We start from the raw sequence: 24,747 nt of genomic DNA on the forward strand, positions 1-24,747 counted from the left end.
CAGTCGTGAAATTTCCTCGCTACTAAATATTCCACAGTCAACTGTCAGTGGTATTATAACAAAGTGGAAGCGATTGGGAATGACAGCAACTCAACCACGAAGTGGTCGGCCACGTAAAATGACAGAGTGGGATCAGCGGATGCTGAGGCGCATAGTGCGCAGAGGTCGCCAACGTTCTGCAGAGTCAATCGCTGCAGACCTCCAAATTTCATGTGGCCTTTATATTAGTTCAGGAACGGTGCATAGAGAACTTCATGGAATGGGTTTCTATGGCCGAGCAGCTGCATCCAAGCCTCACATCACCAAGTGCAATGCAGAGCGTCGGATGCAGTGGTGTAAAGCACACCGCCACTGGACTCTAGAGCAGTGGAGACGTGTTCTCTGGAGTGACGAATCGCACTTCTCCATCTGGCAATCCGATGGATGAGTCTGGGCTTGGCGTTTGCAAGGAGAACAGTACTTGTCTGACTGCGTTGTGCCAAGTGTAAAGTTTGGTGTAGGGGGGATTATGGTGTGGGGTTATTTTTCAGGATTGGGCTCAGCCCCTTATCTCCATTGAAAGGAACTGTTAATGCTTCAGCATACCAAGAGACTTTGGACAATTTCATGCTCCCAACTTTGTGGGAACAGTTTGGTGATGCCCCCTTCCTGTTCCAACATGACCAGTGCACAAAACAAGGTCCATAAAGACATGGATGAGCGAGTTTGGTGTGCATGAACTTGCCTGGCCTGCACAGAGTCCTGACCTCAACCCAAAAGAACACCTTTGGGATGAATTAGAGCAGAGACTGCAAGCCAGACCTTCTCGTCCAGCATCAGTGTCTGACCTCACAAATGCGCTTCTGGAAGAATGGTCAAAAATTCCCATAAACGCACTCCTAAACCTTGTGGAAAGCCTTCCCAGAAGAGTTGACACTGTTATGGTTGCAAAGGGTGGGCCAACATCATATTAAACACTATGGGTTAAGATTGGGATGTCACTCAAGTTCATATGCATGTGAAGGCAGATGAGTGAATACTTTTGGCAATACAGTGTACGTATCTATGATTGCACCTATAAAATCTCATTTGGCATCGGTCTACATATGAATTGCCTGATGTCAATGTGGATCCATGCTGTGTAAACAAATACAGTTACACAGGCATGTGCACACATGTAAAATACTGTTATAAAATAGAAACGGATAATGGAGTCCATATGGAGTGGAAATAATTTAGACCTGACGCTAAAAGACACTGAAACCATTTGTTTTCTCTTGGGTCTCACAAATAACCATACTGGCTATATGAGTAAAAGTGCATAATCCGTCCTTCCACTTTTTCAGTCAGTGGACTATTGTTGCATTTGTGTTTGTTTGTATGTGTGTGTGTGTGTCTGTGTGTGTGTGTGTGTGTGTTGAGTGCTGGATCTGACTTCTGACTCCAGCAGTGACCTGCTCAGGCAGATTTGGTCTAAACTGGCAGGGGATGTACATGCCCACACTTCTCACAACTCAGACCAGCACAGTGAGATTAGGGGCTTTCTTCTTCTGAGCCTGTTAGCGGTGAAGTCACAACTAGGAGGAACTAGGAGGAGTCTGGTGCATGTGTGCACATGCACACAAGCACACACACACACACATACACATACACACACACACACACACACACACACACACACACAAATACAGACATACATACACACAGTTCCACCTAGTTTTAACTCCACCTCTTGCATGTTCAGAAAGAGCTTAATCTCTCTGTGTATGTGTGTATGGCAAGCACATACACCCACTCCCTCTCTCCATCTACCAATCGCTGTCTCTTTCTCTGTCTGAAACACATTGTGGATGCTTTTGCTGCAACCAATCAGCTGAATGTATAACAAAGGAACCTTTATGACATGATCACAGTGAAGCTTAAGCTTAAAAGCCAGACATGAGGCCCAGAAGTATGAATGAACCATGTACCGAAGATGTTAGAGTTCTTTTGTGTCTTCATGAGCTATTAATCTGAAATGTAAAGGCGTAATCTTGACATGGTGCTTTTATTTGATTTTGATTAGTTGAAGTTGTTAGATAACGGAAATAAAGCCTGAGGTTGTTTCAGGGAAAAAGAAACTGCAGTTCCCACCGAGACGTCCAGGCAAGATCACTAATGCAGTTGGCATAGTTAACAGATCTGTGACACGATGGCCAATTCTTAGCCAGAATGTACAACAGTAGGATTTTTTCTGTGGGATGTACTGTGGGTGTTTGTCTGCATGCGTATGTGTTTCTGCAAGCATGTGTGTGTGTTAGTGCATGTATGCACATGAGTGGGTGGATAGTCAGGCCAGTAAAAGCACATTATGTCTTAAGAGAAGATTGTTTGAGATGGATCATCAAAAATTGGGGGTTAGAGAGTCTATTCCTTAAAAGTTATCCTCTTACTGGAGTGGGAAGAAGCAATGTGTGGGTGTGTATGTGTGTGTGGGCAAGAGGTTAAACACCATCTGGACAGAAAAGTTTGGAAGACTGTCTATATTTCTGTGTGTGCAACTTTGTAGACATTAATGTGTGTGTGTCTGTGTGTGTGTGCACGTGTGTGTCTGTGTATGTTTGTGTGTGTGTGTGTGTGTGTGTATGTTCACTTGTGTGTGTGTGTGTGTGTGTGTGTGTGTGTGTGTGTGCGCGCGCGCATGTATGTTCGTGTGTGTGTGTGTGTGCTAGGGAGTATTTTAACCACCATATTTGCTTCTTCTTCACTTCTTCCACAGAGACAATATGCCTCACACCTCGGCACTAAACTAACCTTCACCAAAGCAGGGAACCACTCAGCAATGGCTCCTTTGTTCTCCAAAGCTGAAGGATTTTTTTTTTTTCAAAAAGCCTTTTCATCTCACCATATCCCTCCTTCACACATAGGCTGTGTCTGATTTGTGTCTGATAGGCTGTGACACACAGAATAAAGGTTCTGTGGTAACAAAACACTGTTTTCGCTACCTCTGACCGACAGGGAAGCGATGAAAACAGTTGAGATCTTGTGTGATTGTACATGCATAAAGCTTCGGTTTAGACAGTATTATATGGGTTGCTCACTATATACCAAATATATACCAATATATGCCAATGCTCATCACCACATAGTGTTTTGAAGCAGGCATCTGAAGGTGTACAAAGTGAATTATGATATTAGACAGACTGTACCAAAATGCTGGTTATATTTTATATTATCAGCTACAATTTGTACATTTTTATCATCATTAAATAAATTATAATGATCATAATATGCCCTAATAATGGATGTTTTTACATATTACCCCGTGTATATATGTATATTAGTACCAATACTAATAGTTTCTATACAATGGGTAATTATTATATCATTGTTTTACAGTCATTAATAAATGCTACAGTTGGAATTAGGCAACTTCTCCTTGCAGTATGATGCTCTATACTCTGAGAGAGCCTACTGCAGGACTTGTACCCTACAGGTCAACCTCGTTCAGAGGCCCCTCATTTCACCTCCCTCTAATCCTCTATACTTCTGTACTGGCTCTCAATATGTTGAACGTGGTATGAAGTTGCCTTCCAAGAAAGTCTTGCACGCTACCTTAGTGTGGGTAGCTGCTGGTTAACACAAAAACCAAAGGGCAGCGTTTAGACTGCTGGCTTAGAGCGTCACGCTTTGCCAATCGATTTACAAAAGTGAACGTTCGATAACAAGCTGGCATTTGTCATACATTAACGATTAAGTTCTATTTATTAGGGGCTATTGTTATAAAATACCGAACAACCCTAAAACCGAATAGGCACTGATCAGCGATCCGAGCACGAGCTGAGCTGCGACCACAGATTGGTCCTTTCCAGCGTCTATGCGGTTGCAATCTTCCAAAAGCTTTGAATGAATCTAAACTAAGGCAGGACATTTTAGCGTAGGTAGGCGATATCCGTCCAGCCTTTCTCTTGGTGTTCCTAGCGCCGTCAGGGGCCGGCGTGGTCTGCAGGGGTTAGAATTTCCTTCCTCATTTCATGCTTTTCTCAGTCTTTTCCTCCATGTTTGTGTCTCTTTCAGTCTCCAACTCATTGTTTGACCTACTTTCTATCAGTCCCAGCCGGCTTTCATAGATGCTGTATTGATTGGGGTTTCTATTAGGTTCTCATTCTCTTTCTCTCTCTCTCTCTCTCTCTCTCTCTCTCTCTCTGTGAGTAATTTTGAGTGTGTGTGTGCATGTGTCTTTGTGTGCCTGCTTAAGAACATGTTTAAGCTCATGGGTTCATGGCGTGCGACGGGGAGATAGCCCTTCAGAAATTAAGCATTTCCGTGGAACATTCTTGCCCACAGTATCCGTTCCTCGTCAGTCGTTTTTTTTTTTTTTTTTGGGGGGGGGGGTTATAGAAGCAGGTATACTATAGCCATTCCATACTGGGGGGGATTTTTTTTGGTTGTTTTCGTGTTCTTTGCTATACTGGAGACATGAGAATGGGGACCCGAGGGGAGTATCTGGGTAAGTACAGGCTTGGAAGAGAACAGTGTGGGAGAGAGAGAGGGGAAAAAAGGAAAGACCAAATGAGAGGGGGTGCTTAGACAGATATGGGCTAGAGAGGGAAGGTTGAATGGAGGGATGTGGGGGGGGGGGATGATCTGAAGTGTTTGAGTGTTTTCCATATCAGCATGACTTTGTTTTCTGAGAGGACAAGAAGATAAGAGATAAGGTCTCTTTGTGTGTGTGTGTGTGTGTGTGTGTGTGTGTGTGTGTGTGTGAGAGACAGAGAGAGAGCGAATGTACATGAGTGCTTATGCCTACATGTGTGTGAACATGCTTCTCTAATTGTGAATAATGGTGTGTTAGAATCCTCCTTTGGTGATTTTATGCATGTAGGAATGCACGTGTGATGTCATACGTGTGTATTGCTACCTTGTATCCTCCTAGCTTGCGTCTAGCTTCTAGGTGCATTTGTAAATGCACGGTGTCTGTCGGCGCCCACATTCGTCGGCCGCCCTCCGCAATCTTCCTCGCCGCTCGCTTTCTGACCCGGACGTGATCTGGGTGGAGGATTGTTCTCGACACAGCGCTGGTACAGACACAGACGCTGAGTTGGTAGTGGTCTCAGTGGGACGCTGAGCAGCTGTGTGTTTACCGGGCACAGTGTGTTGCTGGTGCTTTCTTATGTGTGAATACGCAACCGGTAACAGGTACTGTGAGCCAGACGCTCATCTGTGGTTATCACCTCAGCACTGATAAACTGCTGAAGAAGGCTGTCACCAACTGCTCACGGCAGCAAATGGGTTGCAGTTTCTAACGGACCAGGTAGGTACTGCTAATGAAGTCACTGCTGAGTGTGTGAGCCGTGCGTGTGTACATACATGGAGGTGTGTTTGTGTTTGTGTGTCTTTGAGCTGTCCCTTCTTCTGTTTTATCGAGTCACTTACAAAAGCCTCCTTGTGTGTCCTTATCAACTGCCCTGCCCTTTAATTATAGTCCTCCCCCTCGCTCTCGCTCTCCCTCTCTGCCTCTCTCCCTCTTTTCATTTCTCCTCCCCTCTCATTCCTCTTTTAATGACCTCGCTCCCTCCCTTCTTCCCACAAAAAAAACAGGCCTGGACGGACAAAGCGTCCCACGGCTTCCCATGATGCCACTCCCTCCTTTGTGAACCTTTTACCCTCCATCCTGTGTTTGCGTCTGTGTGTTTACATCGAGTCAGCAGGGTGGACCCTCTTACACAACACCTGAAGCCTAAATCTCTCATCACACACACGCGCGCGCACCCTCACGCCCAGCGAGATACTCTGCTTGACCCCTTTAACTGTGTGAGCATCAGTCAGTCAGCTTCTATTTCTACTAATTGCTCTGCTTCTCACTGACTTTCAGGCAGCGTGGTGTCTTCTGCACCACAGTCATGCAGGCCCCTCACACGCCCTCTCTCACGCATGTTTTCTCCCACTGCAGTGCTCCGCGTACATCCTGCTCCTGTGTGTGCACCGTTTAGCCTCAAAGCTCCAGAAAATCCCCGTGCAGAGCAACCCCCCTTGCGCACTGCCACACCTGCCCACGCGCCAGCTCTTCGTCTCTTTCTGTCTTTCTCTCTGTCCCTCGTTTCCTCTCTTTTTCTCGGCCTCCCTCGTGTTCGTAAGCTACTTATACACCTACCAGTGGTGACATGGCAGGCTTTTTTACCCTTGCGCGTTTGACTGGGGCATGGGAGGGTGGGAGGCGGGGGGTGGGTGGGGGAGATGAAAAGGATGGGGGGTTATCTGGTCTTCTTCCACGATGTTTTTCATCCTTTCTTCACAGTGGCGCATGCAAAGGCAGAAGGCCTGTCCTTTGCTATTAACCGCTGCTCAGATGCAAGCGCATCGGGCACACGTGCGCGGGGGTGCACGCGCACGTGTATGAGTGTGTGTGATTGCGTGTGTGTGCATGTTCATGTGTTCATGTGTATATGGGTACGCGTGTGTGTACTGTATGTGTGTGTGTGAATGTACATGTGTGCGTGTGTTTGTGTGTGTGTGTGTGTGTGTGTGTGTGAAGTTACGTGTGTCTGCGTGTGCGTGTGTGTGTGTGTGTGTGTGTCTGTGGGCGTGCGTGGGTGTGTATGTGTGTGTGTGCTTGTGTGTGTGCATGTGTGCGTGTGTGTGTGAATGTACATGTGTGCGTGTGTTTGTGTGTGTGTGTGAATGTACGTGTGTCTGCGTGTGCGTGTGTGTGTGTGCGTGTGTTTGTGTGTGTGTGTGAATGTACGTGTGTGTGTGTGCGTGTTTGTGTGTGTGTGCTTGTGTGTGTGAATGTACGTGTGTGTGTGTGTGTGTGTGCGTGTTTGTGTGTGTGTGCTTGTGTGTGTGCATGTGTGCGTGTGTGTGTGAATGTATGTGTGTCTGCGTGTGTCTGCGTGTGTCTGCGTGTGTGTGTGTGTGTGTGTGTGTGTGTGTGTGTGTGAATGCGTGTGTCTGCGTGTGTGTGTGTGTGTGTGTGTGTGTGCGTATGTGTGTCTGCGTGTGTGTCTGCGTGTGTGTGTGTGTGTGTGTGTGTGTCTGTGTGTTGTATATTGCCCAGCCTCATGAAGAGCTCTTTGGTGAGGAAAGCTGGTCCCCCAATCTCTGAGGTGATTATGACAAAAAACGAGAATTCCCCAAGAGAACATCAGCCAGGAAGGATAGAAGAGGCTGGGAAACAGGAAGGCAGAAAGAGAGTGAGATGCAGAGAAAGTGGGGGAACGTGGGGAGAAAAGGGACCATGAAAAGAGGAACAGAACGAGAGAAAGAGGCACAGAAAGCAGGAGCGAGTGAGCGAGTGAGACAGGGAGCGGGAGTGCTGAGGAGAGTCAGAAACACGGCCAGATAAAGCTGATACCTGGACGACGACAGTGGACTGATCCCGTGGTGGCTTGTGGGTTTTTTGTGTGTCATATGTGCAGGTTGGACATGCAGGTGATGACTGAAGCTGGGGATTCTGGACTCCGCCCAGTGGGTGTTTCCCTAATTGTCACATGTCCACACATGTGAATCTGTCAATCAGGAATTCTCTGAACTTTTCCTTTATTGTCATTTCTTCTTTCAGTTCACATGTCATCATGTCCCCCCCCCCACACACACACACATTTCTATTGTATAAAATTCCTCACAAACTGTATGGGGAAACCACCTTGAAACTGCCAGAATTGGTCACTTCCATGATAGACTCATTGTGGCTTCTTCAGCAAATATCCTGATAATCTTCTCAGCGTACTGAACACACGGATGAGCACTCGGTGCTGCAGAGCGGTTCCCATGCAAGCCAGAGCTGGTGACCCGGGCGCACTTATAGCCGAGCTTCGCCCCCTTCCACCGGGGTCAGGGCTAATTTGTTCTGCTGTGGGAGTGTGTCATGTGCTCTAAAGGTCAGGGGGGGGGGGGGTCAAATCAAATGGCCCCGTTGAGCTGCGGGGGGTCGTTAAAGCGAAATCCAATGATGAGGTTTACTCCTTTCCTCCCTCCGCACGCACTGTTCGTACCTCCCATAGGACTAGAAAAACACGTCTGTCAAAAAAATCTCGCGCGACCTGGTGGTTGAAATGGAATGCCCGACGGTCTGAATCAGCTCATGTCACACCGTAGCTGAGAAGAAAAAGGAGAACGTTTTTCCCCCTGTGGCTTTTAGGAATATTTTGACCTTCTTCAGGGTGCATTTGGAGAGAGAAAGATTCTCCCTCGGTGGAGAGTGAGGGGGTTATTGTTTGATTCTCGCCAAAAAGGCACGGGAAAAAGTGGAGCTTTCCCAGAACTTCCAAACATCATTAACCCGAGTGCGGCAGCGTTGAGTTCTGAATGGGTGGTCTCCACGACAGGACGATGCTGTTGCTTTGGGGAAGAGAAGGTTATTTTATCCTAAACTCTGCTGTTTGTCTCCCTCACACCTGGCAAGTTCCAAAGGGGTAAATGAGATTTCGAGGGGGCGAGCGAGAGCGAGAAGGAGCAGACACCATATGTATTTGTGTGCGCGTGTCTTGGTGCGCGCGTGTGGGCGTGTGTCGTGTGAATGTGCGGACATGCACTCACAAACGGGCGGGAGGCGCATGACACTGAGCTGGTGAGGGTGATGTCAGGACAACCATCATTTTCTATGTGAAAAAACAAACAGAGAGAAGAAGGGACAGACAGAGTGAGACTGAGAGAGGAGAGAAGCTTCTCTTTTCACTTTTCTGAACAGGAAGCAGGTCTTCAATCTGCGAATGTGCGCGCGCGCACGTGTGTGTGTGTGTGTGTGTGTGTGTGTGTGTGTGTGTGTGTGTGTGTGTGTGTGTGTGAGCGGAAGGTCACCTCTGGCTGAAGAGATCCAAGGAGAGAAGGAGAGAGCTTGAGTGTGGGAGATAGAAAGAGAGAGAGAGAGTGTGTGTGTGTGTTTGTGTGTGTGAAGGGGAGAGAGGGGGTCTTGCATGGTTTCAGAAGGGAGCAGCTCTCAGCCAGAGGCAGGCGTCACGGGGGGCGGAGGTGGTGGTCAGCCAAGGCCAGTGGGCTCCACCAGGAGAGCAGAAAAAAGGTGAGGAGGCGTTGTGGGAGGAGAGAGAGATACAGCCTCCGACCACAGAGTTCAGGGTCGCAGAGTTCAAACTTCTTTAGCATCTGTTTTTGCCTTTTATATCCTGGTGAATAGCACTATTATTAGAGGAAAGATGCGATCCTGAATCAGCGTTCATATTCCACATAGGGTCCGACACTCTCAAACCCATACACGTTCAGTCATATTCATTACGTCTCCGTGCAATAAATAAAGTTCCTGAATCTACTCTTGGAAATTCAGCCAGAGAAGCAAAGTTGGAGCTGGTACGCGCTTATGATTTCCACTCGAAGGTGTTAAATGTAGCCCGTTCTCTTACCAAAGCAAAGCTTGACCTGAAAGAGGAGACATGTTAAACAATGCTTTGGTTTGGCAGGACAGGACTAGCCCAGACTTGTTGAAGTGACAGGCACGAGGTCCTAACACCTGTCCTTATGTCTCTTACTACCTGGCTGTCACTTTCTGTCCATTTTTTCCCCTGTTCATACCTCAAGTGTCCTCACTTTTCTTGACTTTCATGTCATTTTTTTGTCTTTCACATCCCCTCAATTCCCCTAAAGTCACACCTGCCAGCCATATGCTCTATTTTTCGCTGAGGGGTTTTTCTGCTTGTTGGGGTATTTTCTGAAAAGGTGGAAGATGGTTTGTTTTTTGTTGTTTTTTTGTTTTTTTGGGTTTTTTTTTTTTTGCAGTCTTCCATTACCGTCACGATGCCTTTAGAATGGATACTTCCCGATAGAGGACAGTCTCTGAATAGAGCAGACGCACACCTGCCACGTCTCCTTTTCCCCTGACAGGCCGGCAAAGGAGGAACGCCGTCGAGGTCGCCGCCAAACACGTCGCGATGGGGAGCGGGGACGGCGCTTTGAAAATTGCCCCGTGCTAGTTCTACGCCAGTTTGCACTTTCGTATATTTTTGCAACCGGGCTTCGTTTGACGCCACCAATTAGGGCTGCAGCGTGCCAAGGTGGTAGCAGGGTGGAGGGGTGCTGGGAGCAAAGCACAATGAATTCATCACCTCCAAAAAAAAAGTTCTTTAAGGATGCAGTTTGTGTGTCTCCTCCTTTTGTCATGGTTCAAATACAAGTCAGGTCCCATTTCCTGCGCTAGGCTTTAACGCTTTAAACTGTCTCTTGTTTGTGTGTGTGTGTGTGTGTGTGTACATATATGGAGGTGTGTTTGTTGTGGCCTAAATAAAGTTTTAAGGCAGCGGCATTGTACGAGGCCTAATTTAGGAAGCTGTTCTCTCCCCCAGTATGTGGGGTCTACAGCGCACTCCGGGCTGGCCCAGCCAGATCCCCGCGAGGCCTGCCCTCTCGATGACTACAAAGAAGGAAGCCTTCATGTCCTTAAGCACAACTTATTTATGCTAGATTAGATAGACACACACACAGTCACATGCATATGTGCATTCTCGCTCTCTCTCTATCTCTCACACACACATACACACACACACACACACACACTCACACACAGTCACACGCATATGTGCATTCTCTCTCTCTCTCTCTCACACACACACACACACACACACACACATAATCACACGTATATGTGCATTCTCTCTCTCTCTCTCACACACACACACACACACACACACACGCACGCATACACACACACATAAACAGAGAATATTGGAGTGTATTTAAGAACTTCACATGAGTGCTAGGGTTCCCAAGCTTTATGCAGGGCCAGCAGCTTCCATATTTCCATATAAAATGCAATCTGCACCACTGAGTTTCACACAACTCACACAATGCCACAAGTTCGGTTAGAACTCTGGTCTAGTTTTGGTGGACAGGTTGGGAATATAATGAGGCAGTTTTGTTGTTGGGGCAGTGTGTGTGTGTATGTGTGTGTGTGTGTGTGTGTGTGTGTGTGTGTGTGGGTATGGGTGTGTGTGTGTGTGTGTTTGGTGGGGGGGGCTGCCCTAGTCCTAGTCCCTGTGGCAGCCAGCTTTGATAAGCGCTCATGATATGAATGAATAAATAAGCACGAGTCCTAATGAGGCATAAGCCCCATAGTGCAGGCTGGCGGCCGGAGTGTGTGTGTGTGTGTGGGGGGGGGGGGGATCTGGGGACACACACTGCGTTAGAGAGGTGGAGGAAGAGATGAAGAGGGGAGGAGGGGAGGGGGGAGGGATCAGTCGGCCTGTGTCATGTCAGGCGGATTGGGAGACAGGCGGCAGCATGCTCAGTGCTCAGAGACAGACAGAGAGAGAGAGAGAGGGGGAGAAGGAGAGGGAGAGGGAGAGAGAGGGAGAGAAGCAGCTTGTTTCTAACAGGGATTGTGAGCACAGAGAGTGGCAAGAGAACATCAGAATTACACAACTGTGCAGAGGACGAAGCCAGGAGGACTGCTACAGGCCAACAGCACTAATCCACACACAAACGTGCACACGTGTGTGCACGCGCGGACACACGCGCGCGCGCGCCCGCGCACGCAAGCACACACACAGTACATTTGTACCTTTACAGCGTTTAGCTGACATCAGCCCATCATCACACATAGTTCAAGCCACTGCACTGGCACAAGCACAAACAAAACATTCCAAAGCATACTGTAGATTAAAATACAAGAATCATTTCAGGCACTCGAAACAGAAATGAGGAATTTACAGACAGGGGCCTACACACTCAACGGAAAATTAAGCCAACCCTTCTAAGTTTTCGCTAAGCAGCACCGTCACTACAATAGTATCCAAGCAATAACACCCACTATGCGGTGTGTCTTTTATGCACTGGATTTTGTCATCTAATACTGCTGTGTACACAAACCGAAACTGTATCTACGACTCCTTACTGAACGAGGAAAGGATTGTTCTCACCACTAGGGGGCATATTTAATTTCCCAAACATTGGAAAGCAAATGCACTGGACAAAGCATGCTTCAAGCCTTCACTCACGCCTACATATTACTGCCCAGTTTTAGGTCTCCTGTGGAAAGACATGCATGTGGAGGCTAGGAGCCACAGTCTTATGGCGAGGCAGGATAGAGCCAACTTCATATACATTTCAGCTACGTTGTATAATTACTAAGTAGAAAACGGGGTCCAGTCATTCAGTTTAAAAAAGTAGCAAGAAATTGACAAATTATACCCAAGAGGAAACACTAGTAGGGATAGCAACAGCAAAGATTATAATAATAATAATAATAATAATAATAATAATAATAATATTATTATTACTATTACTACTATTATTATTATTAATAATAATAATAATTATTATTATTATCGTTATTATTATTATTATCACTATTATTATTATTATTATTATTATTACACTATTCATATATTATTATTATTGTTATTATTATTATTATTATTATTATGACTATTTTAGTATTCATTTTTTGAATTGCTGCTGTCAGAGGGAGCTGTCCAGGGTTTTACGTTTCTATATGCACCATGCCGTTGAGATGAGCGCGTGCGTTCACGTTGCCTCATTTCCTGTAATTGAGAGAGCGAGCGCGCCGGGGAGAGTGCGCTCGAGAGAGAGAGAGAGAGCGAGAGAGAGAGAGAGAGAGAGAGAGAGAGAGAAGGGGGAGGTTGGTTCCTGATACCGAGACACGGAAAAGCAGGGGAGGGAGAGTTTGAGGGGAAAAAAGACAGGCGGAGAGGGGGAGAGAACAGGGGAATTACACCGACGGACACAAAAGCGTCGGGGGAGAGAAACGAAAAACAGAATTTCTCACATCTTCCTGTCGTCTGTCTCGCCAAAAAAAACCAAACATCTCCTGTCACGCCAGCGCCGGAGCACCGACAAACGCTTGGACCCAGAACTCATGGGTTAACAGGTAAACGTCTCGCCCGCCCTTAAGAGCGCTCATTCTTGTGCCCAGGCCGTGTTGCCTCGGTTTTCGAGCTTCGTAAACAGTGCCGGCGAAATTCGGCTCACTCGCAAAGTCAGTCAGATACGCGCTCGGCATGTCAGGTACTCCGCGAACAAGGTGCGTTCAAGTTTTCTCCGGGGTTCACCAGCAGTCGCTGACAGGGGGAGTCTCGGCGACCGGTTGGCGTGTTCATTTTTGCGCGGAGCGTGGAGCAAACTGCTAAGTTTGCCTTCCGTGGAAAGGAGAACCCGGTTTCACGAACGCCAGGTGAGACGCGTACGACAGACTGGTGAGACGCGTACGACAGACAGGTGAGACGCAGGTGAGACAATGGCAGCCTTTGACGGGCACGCCGAGGATGTTGCGAGGGCTCGTCGGCAGCCTCCTGCCATGCCGTGGTTGGGCATTTATCGCACCTTGCGGACTGGCTTTTGTGCTGAGATATATGTATACTGCTCGTTTGTAACGTCCGTTATATTACGCTTGTGTTCCCGTCAACGCTGTGGCGCTTTTGGACTGTTAATTCACCCGCATTGCACTTAATACATCAGTATTTCTCGCAAGTTTTCACCGTATCGCGACTCTTTGCACTGGGAGCTCCGGGATCGAGCTGTCAGTTATTCGCGCTTCCGTGACTGGTCGGGGGTATTTAAACGACAAGCTCGGAGCTTGGTGAGCCGAGGTTTTACCCCCTCCTCCCCCTTGGTCTCCCCTCGTTTAACCTCCAGAAGGGGAATTTCTCCTGCCGGAAATTTCTGCTGCGTCAACACCCAACCCCAGTGCACCAGACAAGAGAAGGGGTTTTTCTTTTTACCCAACTCCTTTATATTTTAACCCCTCGCCTCCATATGTGTATCCCGTAGCCCTTAATCCTTTGTGCAACACTTCTTGCAACTTGAAAAGTGCAGCGTGTCACGGCGCTTGGCGGGTGGGAACAGGCGTGTACGCTCACGCATGGAACAGCGCTGTGTTCGGGTTATCGTGTCTCTCCCCGTCTGCCCTCTTAGGCTGGTCAGTTCCGTCTTCCTCCATTTTCTGCCTCGATCGCTCGGGGTGGTTATACGGCGGGGGGAGGGGGGGGCAACAGAACCACTTGTTCCACGCGAGTCAACGCTCGCTGAGAGCTGCGACGTCAACAAGAAAAACGAGCGTGCGTCTCGGGAAGGACACGTTTGATCGAAAGTCCGTGCACCGATCTTTAATTTGACAGGCACGTCTGACGCTGTCCACATATATTAAAAAAAAAAAAAAAACACACACCAAAGCAGTAATATAGCCAAATATTGCAGTTTTTGCACAGACCACTTGCCAAAGTAGGCCTTGTTCGGTGCAGGTGCACGACAATTGGCTGGAATTATGTACAGCTCCGAAGTGCAGAGCATCTTGGTTTGAGCTAGTGTTCAGAAATATATATTCTTACGTGAAGCTATGCGTTTCTCTTCTCGTTTTTTGATGCCAGTGCTCCATAGAAAGTTGGGATGTCTTCAGTGAGTGTAGTCTGATATGGTCTTTGACGAACAGTCTCGGAAGCGTATCGTTTGCTTTGTTTCGCAATTGTTTTGCAATTGTATTGCAATTAGTAGCCATACGTCGCTCGTTCACCACCGAAGAATGTCAAATAAAACTGAATTTATTTCACGGCACTGTTCAAAAATTAGCGGAGTGGTGAAGGTTAAATTTAGGCGAATGATTTTGCTTATACGTGTGAGCAGTCTGGATGCCCGTCTTCTAGTGTTAATGTTAAATGGACACGACTAATACCCAAAATATATAATATATTACACTCATAAATATTAATGATATACAGCCTAATGTATTTGATAGTGCAGCAGACAGTCTTCTCTTCTAGTTGAACTATTATATGCCCCAGGCACCTGGCAGGTGTCTGTTAAAACAGCCAGTGTAAAAAAAGAGAACATGTTCACCTGTCAATCTGAGATAGAAAACACACATTCAGGCATAATAAAATATGCAGCATCCTGACAAAGCCATTAGGTGAGAACTGAAATTTTGCAAAGACCTTTTCATAACCCGTGCACGTGTGTGGTTTGTTCAGTCATGTTTTTTGGGGGTTTTTTTTGTTTGTTTGTTTGTTTGTTTGTTTTTTTGAGAGAGTATGGGAACACTGGATCATGATATATCATGATACTGTTTAAGCTTGAAGTCCAAATGTGTAGTTTAATGTGTATTCATATCAGTTATCTTTACATTTGCTGTTGAATGCAATTAACAGGTATGCAAAGAATCTCTCTCACACTCACACTCTGTCTCTGACTCTCTCTCTCTCTCTCTCTCTCTCTCTCTCTCTCACTCTCTCTCTCTCTCTCCCTTTTATTTATATGCAGTCCATGTAGAAGGTGAACATGGGGATGGCTTTTCAAACATAGTTACACACACTCATCGTCATTCAGACATACGTGCACAGACAGATCTGCTAGACGACAGAAGGTTTCACCTCAGAGGGACACTGTGTATTTGCCTTGGCTATCTTGCCATTTTGAGTGCCATTAAATGAGAATAAGGGGTATATGTATGCATGTGTAGGTGCAGGTTGGAAAGCCGTACTCCAGTCTACTGTGCTGACTGACTTGCTTGCAGGTGTGGTAGTGTTATGTCAACACAGGGAGGAGGAGAACTGGTTTTCAGTGTGTGAGCGAGAGAAGCAAGAGGTTTTCAATGAAGAGGGATAGAAATGGAAAAGGACTGTTTTTTAAAGAGCTGTCTTATTAAACACTCAGTCGGGTGTCACAGCAGTGCCACAGTCTCGTTTTGCTAACTGAGCTTATGCAGCGTGTGCCGCTGTATTCAACAGATGTAGCATTATGTTGAATGTAATGGTGGTTACACCTTTTCGATGTAGGTTTCATTCTTGTAATGTAAATTGAGGACCAGAGTTGCATGTGTGTAAAAGCTGGCTTGGGCAGAAAGGGCTAAATGGAAATTTGCTGAGATCTTCATTGAGGGCGGTTGTGGTTGTTAATCTGATCGTTTGCACGGAAAAGGGAGTTACGAGGATAGATGGTAGATGGTGAGAACCTGAGAGAGAGAGAAAGAGAGAGAGAGAGAGAGAGAGAGAGAGAGAGAAAGAGAGAGAGAGAGAGAAGGGGTGGGTGAGATGGTGAACTGGTCTTGTTTGTAATGTCGGGGGGGGGGGGGGGGTGAGGGGTGGGTGGGTAGAAGGATGGGGGTGCAGGTTGACATGACATACAGCTGAACTCTGAGTGTGTGAGTGGGAGGAGTGTGTGAGCGTGTGTGACTGAAGGCTGCTCTCCCCAGGCTGTGGGCTATGCTGTGTGGGTAACAGGTTAGGCCTGCTACAGTGCTGGCTTACAAACCACACAAAACTCAGTTTATGTGTGTGTGTGTGTGTGTGTGTGTGTGTGTGTGTGTTGTGCTTATTCTCTTATGCATCTCTCGCATACCAATATATTTAACAGCTGACCATCACTGCACATTATGAAATTAGATTTTCACAGCCTGTGTATGGCTGCACAAAATAATCGATAAATACCTTTCTACTCTTAATATTTTAAAAATTGCAGTACATTTTTCATAATCAGTAAGTCTTCCTTACGTTGTCTTTTTTATGTATTCTTATGGATAGTTCTTGCTATTTTTAGTTGCTATTGTGTAACCAAATACACCCTTCCCCCAAAAACAATCATTAAAATGGACCTTGTTGGTTGTTTTGTGTTAACGGGGAGGCATACAGGTGCTCTTAATTCCCTTGAGGTGTGTGTGTTTGTGTGTGTGTGTGTGTGCACGCAGGCGTGTGTGTGCGTGGGGGTATGTGTGCGTGTCTCTATAGAGGGACAGCCGTGTCCCTCAAACACTTGTTCATCCCCTCTGCGTTAGGTGGTGGGTGTGTAGGTTAAACCAAATGTAGCCTCCCCCTCCCAGCCTCAGAGGCCTGGGTCCTCAGGTGCCTTCTGAATATTTCAGTGGGGTGTTTCTGGAAAGCCCTGGGGAGAACACGAGTGAAAGACCCCCCTGGAAATGAGGTAGTGGGGCCAGGACAAGAGCCTGTGCCCTTAACTCACATGAACAGGCTGAAAAAAGAGGATGTGGTCACTTAGAGAGCGGCTTTCTTTCTAGCCCTCTGTTTACTCTCTCGTTCTCACTCACACCCTTCCTTATTCTGTGCGCTGTGTTTTTCCCCTTTTTAGAAATCTTTCTCCTCTTTTGCTCTTTGTGTGTCTGCGCCGAGTTGGATTGGGATTTGAGATGACAGTTGTCTTGGTGGGATTTAAATTGCTTCAATGATGCCTTGGCACATAAACTATTACTAACTTGTCAATTTTACTAAATGATGTAACATCCTATATCAGGACTTTTGGCTGAGTAATGTTTATAAAATAGCTAAGTGACTGTTCTATTTGCATCAATGCACACAGCTTCTGCTGTCTCCATCTAGGTAAGACACCAGTCCGGTCCTTTACAGACCTCTCTCTCCCTCTCATCCATTTATTTTAAAAGGAGGTTAGCAGATATAGGAAAGAGTGGACACAGAGCTAAGGTTCACACTGGAAATGAATTATATTTCCATATCAAAGCTTCCAGGTGAAGCATTATAGGACACCAGAGTTTTCCATGTGTTTCTCTCTCTCTCACACACACACACACACACACACACACACACTCACACGCACACACTCTCACACACACACACACACACACACACACACACTCACATGCACACACTCTCACACACACACACACACACACACACACACACTCACATGCACACACTCTCACACACACACACACTCATGTGCACACTTTCTCTCGCACACACTCACATGCACACACTCTCTCTCCTGCTGGTCACTGGTGCACTATTTATTTTTCAGTGGATGGTTTAGTCTGTCTCTATACTTTTCATCCGGATGTATTTGCCAAGAACTAACCATAAAGAGTGGGTGGAGATACTCACGATGCTAACACATTTTTAGCACGTAATCCACTTTTTCTTCCTATACATTTTAGAGTTTTAAGAAACACTTGGTGGCAGTGAAGGTCACGCTTTTTTCATTCTGTATAATTTGAAGTATTAATGTATTAATGCAGGTTTTAGTAGCACAATCAAAACCTGAGTTACCTGCATGAGCGAGATTCCCCTTTTGCTAATGACACTGAGTCACCTCAGTCCCAATCACAGCTGCATGAAGCAAAAACTGACCAGGTGCCGATCCCTAAAATAAACACACACACGCCCAATAGTTACTCATGAAGTAAATAACGTCAAGCTCCCCTCAAGTTGCCATCCCCAAGACTGAGTGCTCCAGCCACTTTGGTGGCGCTGCTCCAATCGAAGAGGGGAGTGGAAAGGTAACTTAAAGGCACATGACAAATTTGTTGAAATGCACTCAAAATGATCATAAATGAACTGTGTGTATACTCCTAAAATAAACTCTCAGCAGCCTTCAGAGAGAAGACCGAGCTGCTCTGAGGTCAGCGTGCATGGGCAGTTTCCTCCCGCTTCAGCCCAGAGCTTGCTGAAGCGCTGGTCTCCGTGGTTAGCATAATGGACCGTGCTAGCCTTTTGTTTTTCCAGATGCTTTGTATGATGTTCTGATCTGCATTAGCCCATTATCAAGGGTTTGAAATCCAGAGGGGAGTTCATCGGCAAGTGCTAAAGTGCTGTTAACAAGGCCTGTTTAACATTCAGCTCTTCCCCCTCAACATAGTACAATTACTGCACTGCTGCAGCTATTAGCATGTGGAGTTTGCGCGCGTGTTTCTAATTGAGCTGATTTAACGTATGCCAGATCAACTTGTTTTCATTAATTAGTTCAGTCTTAAAAGTGCCATCAGGACATGAAATATTCATCGGCGTGAAGAGTTGCGTTTGCAGAGTGCATATGGTTGATGGACAAGTATTTCAGCGCCACAGAGACCTGATCACATTTATTGTGCCGATTGAAGAAAGTACAAGTTCGACAGTTAATCTGCATTCCACAAAATTTCACTGTAAGCGCAGGCCAATTGTGACTGTTTATTTTAACGAGATTAGATACCTTGTTGTCAGTGATTAACATTCAGGTTCCAGTGAGCAGTGGTCCTGATTTCCACAGTCGCTTCCGGGTTGCTAGCTCAACCTTCCCCTCTCCTCTGCCCCTAAGCGCTTCCTAGCAAGGGGGTGCTGAAAGTGGGACAGGCTCCTCCTGTGGCCTCCTCGTTCCCTTTCTCATTTTTACTCAGACAGGAAAAAAAGAGCACTAATCAATCCCTCTCTGGCTCTAGATTTCACACACAGCTCCCAGTGATGGAATACCGACACTGGGTGAATAGGTCAGAGTGCCACATACTGGAAACTTTGGTCACAACAAGCGATTTTGAGTTCTTTTATTTATTTATATTTTGTTTCTTTGCTATCTTTTGGAGTTAATGGAATTTGGTAAACTACTCGTGTGGCGCATGTAGGTTAAATATTTGAACATTCTGATATTAAATGAAGACCGGAGTGCCTCAGGCTTGTGAGACGGAGTGGCAGTCACTTCCTCTTTCTGCTGTGGTTGTTGTTGCTCCTCACACTGGTGTTCTCAGAATAAAAAAAAAGGTGTCTGTCTCCAAGACTCTGTCACTTTCTTCTCTTTCCATCCCTTTCTTTCACTCTTTCTCAATCACTTTCACTTTACTTCTTGTTCTCTCTCTCTCTCTCTCTCTCTCTCTGTCTCTCTCTCTCTCTCTCTCTCTCTCTCTCTGTCTCTCTCTCTCTCTCTCTCTCTCTCTCCCTCCCTCCCTCTCTCTCTCTCTCTGTCTCTCTCTCTCTCTCTCTCTCTCTCTCTCTCTCTCTCTCTCTCTCTCTCTCTCCCTCTCTCTCTGTCTGTCTGTCTCTTGTTTTTACTTGAAGCTTATCAGTGGGAGATTTGACTGGGCACTCGATGCTGCCACTTCGCAGTGTGGGAACATGTGACTTTCTTTAAAATTAGGTTTCTGAGGTGGGCGGCATCTCGTCGACGACAGTGGTTCCTTTTTCTCTTGTTTTGTTTGTTTGGGGGGGATGTTTTCGGGGTTTTTTTGTTTGTTTGTTTGTTTGTTTTTATCATTTTGAACAAAGGGCTGTTAGGACCAAGCCAAGTTTGAATGTGGATGGTTAGCTATTCACGCTGCTGAAGAAAAATGAATAAAAGACAGGAAGAAAAGCGGGAAGACAGCCTTACTAAGGAGAGGTGTCTGCTGGCTTCTACTGATGTCTTCTAGTCACCCTGCCAGTCATTGTAAATGCAACAGCCAAGACTATTAGAACGATCAAACACTGACCAGTGTGACACGTTTGAGTAAAAATGACAGAAACCACTGTAACGTGGTCAGTTCGTTATTACATGTGCATAAAGAGCAGAAGTCACATTAGGGGTAAACCCTTCAAACCCAAAGAAAAAAGTCTGTCCCTGCCAATCAAATGATGTTGTAGAAGTAAAAAAAACCACTCGGTGCAGCCCTTCACCTTCCCCATCCCCTCACCCCCTCTTTCTCTGCCTCTTCCTTTCTTGTCTCAGGACAAATTTGTGCTTAATATATCACGTTTGGTATGCAGGAAGAGAGAAGAAAATAATGGCTCAATATTACGTAATGCAAAATTTGTCACGCATGTTTTATTCAGGTATATGCTGAACCAGCAATTTCTTATCAAGAATATTGAGGAATGCAGATTCATGTATGTGCATAAAAATATATACATGGCAAAAATATATTATTAACTAATGAGCAACTTGATTTCAGTGTTTCAGTGTTCAGTCTGGGCTTTTGCCAAAAGAACCTATAGGCTTCTTGTACATGCATGGGGCCCAATTGTTTTAGCTTAATGATGGTATATTTAAAAAAAAGTTTTTAAGCTGTTGTGCTTTTGTGTGTCATGTGTCATGTATACCTATCAAGGGTAGAGTTGACTTTATGCATCTGTATATATCTGGACATACTGTACGTATCTATAGACTGTGTACCTTTTGTGCTTCTGAAGTATTGAAAGAGAGCAAGTAACAGAGAGAAAGTGACTGAGAGACAATAAATGAGAGACAGGAACATAGAGAGAGAGAGAGAGAGAGAGAGAGAGAGAGAGAGAGAGAGAGAGACACACACACAGTAACTGAGAGACAATAAAATCTGGAGAGAGAGAGAATAACTATGTGCTCCCTTTGTTTACCCATGAAGCATTTATTCCTCGTCTTAATATTTCCATAGCCGATCAGGAGGCTTATAAATCCGAGCATGCATTGAGGTTCTCTTTCTGTGGTAGATAGTTTGAGGTTGTCCACTGTGGATGAGAGAGATGTCAGTGTTGAAGTGACAGCAGTCACGCTAAAGACACCCCCTCCATTCTGTCCACCCATGCATCTCTCTCTTTCTCTCTCTTACATTCTCCATCCCTCTCTTTCTCTCTGACTCATTGACAGGAGCCAGTGTTCCTGATTATTACAATTAGTTTACTGACAGACGCCACATGCCAGGACATGTTTGTGTGTGTGTGTGTGTGTGTGTGTGTGTGTTTAATCTAGAGCAGGCTAAATCTCACTTTTAAGGAGGCTCTTTGGGGGACATATGAAGATGATGGGTTGTTAGAGAAAACCCAGCGACAGAACAATGCATCCCAAAAGTTAGACACTGCTACACCATCCTGTAACTTGGTCATTGCACTTTTGACTGCCATGGCCCAACCTCCACATTGCAGAGGACACATCCTTCACTATACTGTATTTTTACTTTTTACGTTTTATATTTACATTTATTTTCTTAATTCCAGTCAAGCCTCTAATAAATCACTGGTGGCATGAAAAAGCATGTTGCAATACCTTGACAATTCAAATATATAGTAGTTGATACCAAGATTTATATATTAATTACAACAGCATGGAATCTCTCTAGATCCTGGAGGGTTAATGGGTTATGTAGTTTTTGGATGCCTGGAGTATCAGTTTCAAAATGAAACCTGTCATAGATAAACCTTCCACCCCTTTTCACTGAATGCCTTATCTTATAATTACAGTCTGTGCCAAATGCTGCTTTACTTGTGATCATTGTCATGTAATAGGGAAGAGGCAGAACATAACCAGTGGTGCTGGTGAGCTCTGGCTGCTGGTGACGAACCTCTCTGTCGTGGGATTGTCTTCTCTGAGTGTGGTGTATGTATGCTATTTGTGTGTGTGTGTGTGTGTGTGTGCGTGTGTGCATGCATGTGTGTATATGTGTGTTGGTGTGTGTGCTCGTGTGCAGGAGTGCTTACAGGAACGCTGTGCCTCCGTGCACCGCCAGAACGACGGTTTGTTGTGACACCTCTCGGGGCGCAAAGCTCCAGGAAGGTGTTAAAGATGATTCGTTGATTCGTGAGTAGCGGCAGCCGAGCTGTAGGGAGTCATCGCCGCACCATTTGGTGCTCTTGAAACGATGACTGTGTGTGTGTGTGTGTGTGTGTGTGTGTGTGTGTGTGTGTGTGTGTGCGCGCATGCATGTGTGCATGCGTGCGTGTGTGTGTGAGTCTTAGTGTGTTCGCACGCACGCATTTGTGCGTGCGTGCGTGCGTGCGTGCGTGCGTGTGCCTGTGTATGTGTGTGTGTGTGTGCGTGTGTGTAAACTCACAGGGAAAAAAAGGAGTGGGAGGGAGAAAGAAAGAAGAGGAGGAGGAAGAGGTGGAGATCGTGTTGAAATGTGACTCCTACTCAGTAGCACGGCCTGACGATCCAAAATCATCAACCTCTCCCCCGTCTCCCAGGAGACTTTCCTCCTGGTTCCCAGACCGAGATACTTAGCTGGCACTGTCCGAGTGTCTCTGCCCTCTGCTACCGCGCTGCAAGTCAGCGCGAACTTTCCGAAAGCCGTGCGACGCCTGTCCCCAAACGAGCGCCTCTTCTTGTCCTTTTCGCGGCCGTGTCTTTCATTTTGCCGCATCTCCCCTGACTTCGTTACCGCTAATGGCTGAGGTGCAACAGTGAAGGTTGGGATTCGCATCTATATCTACACGTGCTGTTTCACTTCCTTCACTATTGTCAAATGCTCTGTCTAGTGAAACCAGTTACCTTTTATTATTTTTAACCTAAGCTCAAATCTCCTTATAAGCACATATACTTTGGACTTTGACTGCTGGTGTTTGCGCGACTGTGTCACTCTGTCGAATTCTGCAGGAATCCACCCCTGCTCAAGGCTGACTCCTTCCATACAGTGAACGCGCCTGTAACAAAAGGCACTCTGTCAGGTTATCTCCTAAAACACTCCTCTCCCTCCATCTTTCCTCCCTCGCTCCCCCCCATCACACCCCCCACCCAGCCACCCACATTCGCTCTCTTCATTTTTCTACAGTGGTAATGAGATGTTTCATTATTTGCATTTCACAGCTTTTAATAGCGAGAGAATTTAGGCTAAGCCCCGGGTTGTCAGAGAGGGAGCCTCCACTGGAGACACGGCTGGCTTCAGGGGCTCTGAGGCAGCAAATAGCCCAGAAACGCACCAGGATGGAGGGAGAGGAAGAAAGAGAGGGAGATCACGAGGCAGGGGCCAGATACCGCAGTGTCAAATAGGGTCCCTGTAGGGGGAAAAAAGAGCCTTGACGAGGTATGGTTTTAGGGGGTTAACAAGTTAATTGCTTTCCGTCTGGCTTTAGCGCTTACCACTCTCGCCAAGAGAAGACTAGAGAGTCTGTGAGAGAATGAGGGTGGGGGGGGGAAGTATTTAAAAAGAAGGAGAAGCAAAATAGAAAGTCAAGGTGATGTCTTATTGCCTCCGATTCTGTGATCGTGCCGAAGAAAGGGAAAGGTTCGCAGCCTGCAGACAAAACGGAGTGTCCTTGGCAGGCAGTGGCGCAGCAGAGAGTTTGTTCTCCAGCCCCGGCTGAGCTCCGTGGCGAGAGAGCCGGTCAGACGGCTTTCCAAAGGGGAAGACGGGGCCGAGGTCCGCACAGGGCCCTCGCAGCCAAGTCTCCGAGCGCGTAGGAGGGCGGGGACGAGGGCTGCAGCGCGCACGCACGGGGCGAGGGATTGTTCGGGGGACTAGCGCACGGCTTAAGCGCACGGCTTAAGCGCACGGCTATCGGAGCTCTCCGATGCCTCCGCCTCGTCGCCGGGCTTTGGGCGAGTGAGCCGAGGTCACGGCCCCGGCTGGCTCTGCTGAAGTGGCGCAACCTACATGCGAACCCCTGGCATGGGCCCGCTGCCTGCATCCGAGCGCTAGGCTGCCCACCCTGCCGACGCTGACGGCGAATTTTCCTTGCGGATGCTCCCTCCGTCCTGTAGACGGTGGAGGCAGGTGGGGGAGGAGCGGAGGGAGGAGCGGAGGAGCTGAGCAGAGGGCTTGAGGCTTTCAAAGCCTTTTAGATCTGCTGTGGTCACACTTTCCACAGTGACGGGCCCACCTTACCTGCATGAGCTGGAGTCCAGCCAGGACGCCAGCACATGAAGACAGAGACACAGATAGGGACAGACAGAGCGAGACGAAAGCTCATTTTATATGGAGAGGAAAGTCCTGTCCTTTTAGGTATCATTTCAGGTGGCTCAATTAAGTTGTGGTTCTGGTAGATTTGTTTAGGAACACTTTTATTTAAACAAACTCACCCTTTCACCCATGAATGACAAATCTGTCAGAGTTTACCCTCAGGAAAATCACCCTGACACCTAGTCGAGTGGTTTAAAAAGAACTGCTGTCTGAGAGAAATGGTCTGACGTACATGTAACCTATCTCCTTAGTCTCTTTCTCTCTCCCCTCACTCCATCACTAGCCACACTGGTATTCAAATATCAAATTCAATAAATGTACTTCTCATGCATGGAGACACACAAAATTATGCTTAAATAGGGGGCAATTTCTGTCAGCTCTGCGCATCACATCCTTGATCGTTGCAGGTTCATATGGACACTTTCAGTACAGGAGAATATCAAATCACGTCAAATTTATTTATATAGCGCTTTTTACAACAGATGTTGTCACAAATTTCA

General features: G+C 46.6%; 1 protein-coding gene across 3 annotated transcripts in view; it reads left to right on the forward strand.

The window, feature by feature from the left end:
- The first annotated feature begins 12,657 nt into the window (after positions 1-12,657).
- zbtb46 (zinc finger and BTB domain containing 46) overlaps positions 12,658-24,747 on the forward strand; it is a 53,011-nt gene continuing 40,921 nt past the window's right edge. The window contains exon 1 of one of the 3 annotated variants that reach the window (XM_027019216.3): positions 12,658-12,793. The gene's annotated coding sequence lies outside the window, so the exon portion shown is untranslated. The other 2 variants (XM_081707198.1, XM_081707199.1) reach the window with 2 other exon arrangements.

Source organism: Electrophorus electricus, chromosome 24, assembly GCF_041902795.1.
Source record: "Electrophorus electricus isolate QZ-2024a chromosome 24, ASM4190279v1, whole genome shotgun sequence".
Lineage (NCBI taxonomy): Eukaryota > Metazoa > Chordata > Actinopteri > Gymnotiformes > Gymnotidae > Electrophorus > Electrophorus electricus.